The sequence below is a fragment of the Rhinopithecus bieti genome, unplaced genomic scaffold (assembly GCF_001698545.2).
Source record: "Rhinopithecus bieti isolate Rb0 unplaced genomic scaffold, ASM169854v2 scaffold_17939, whole genome shotgun sequence".
Taxonomy (NCBI): domain Eukaryota; kingdom Metazoa; phylum Chordata; class Mammalia; order Primates; family Cercopithecidae; genus Rhinopithecus; species Rhinopithecus bieti.
This window is the reverse complement of record NW_016809446.1, coordinates 2,228,399-2,229,446: the sequence shown is the minus strand read 5'-3', so window position 1 is coordinate 2,229,446 and position 1,048 is coordinate 2,228,399.

Here is a 1,048-nt window from a genome sequence, read left to right as displayed (position 1 = left end):
TGATCAGATGTTTTGTCTCTAAACAAAATAAATAGAGCTAAGGTAAATATATACCTGGTGTCTAATGAGTGAATATCAAGAACAAACAAAGCAACTAGAAGAAAAAGATGCTCTCTCAATTTCAGATGTAACAGTCTTGGGACAGTAGACCAATTAATAGAGCCAGCACTGATGATGACAGAGGAGGAGTTGAAGATTAAAAAAACTCCACCGATGTGATGTAGCCTGCATTCTCCTGGCTCAGATAATGTTTTGAAACTCAATTCCTCTAACTTTCTCTAAAGCAATCAACATCTATAGGCATCCAGAACAGACAAGTCATAGACCTGGGGTGGTCATCAACATTGCATTCATGGTCAACTAGACCCATCCTAAGGGATAACACCTGAGTTTGGAGAGAATAATGCCCTGGGATGAAGGAGAAGAGATGCAAGTTGTAGCTATTATTTCCCATTTTATGCATGGCATCTGATAAATAGGACTCTTTCTATTTCAAAAACCAAGCTTTTGCAATGCTCATTACTGATCAATATGGTTAGGTTAGAGATGATTAGGGCAAGCCACTCATCTTCCTCTTATTTAATCCCCCCTGGCTTGGGACCATCCAGAATCTGGAGTGATAAGAATATAACCATCATTGACCATGATCCCACTTCTAAGATCCAAATGGGAATTAATAATTTCCTGAGATTTCTTTCCCTTTCTTTCCTTCCTTCCTTCCTTCCTTCCTTCCTTTCTTTTCTTTCTTTCTTTCTTTCTTTCTTTCTTTCTTTCTTTCTTTCTTTCTTTCTTTCTTTTTCTTTCTTTCTTTCTTGCTTTTCTTTCTTTCTTTCTCTCTCTCTTTCTTTCTCTCTCTCTTTTCTTTCTTTCTTTCTTTCTTTCTTTCTTTCTTCTTTCTTTCTTTCTTTTTCTTTCTTTCTTTCTTGCTTTTCTTTCTTTCTTTCTCTCTCTCTTTCTTTCTCTCTCTTTTCTTTCTTTCTTTCTTTCTTTCTTTCTTTCTTTCTTTCTTTCTTTCTTTCTTTCTTTCTTTCTTTCTTTCTTTCTTTCT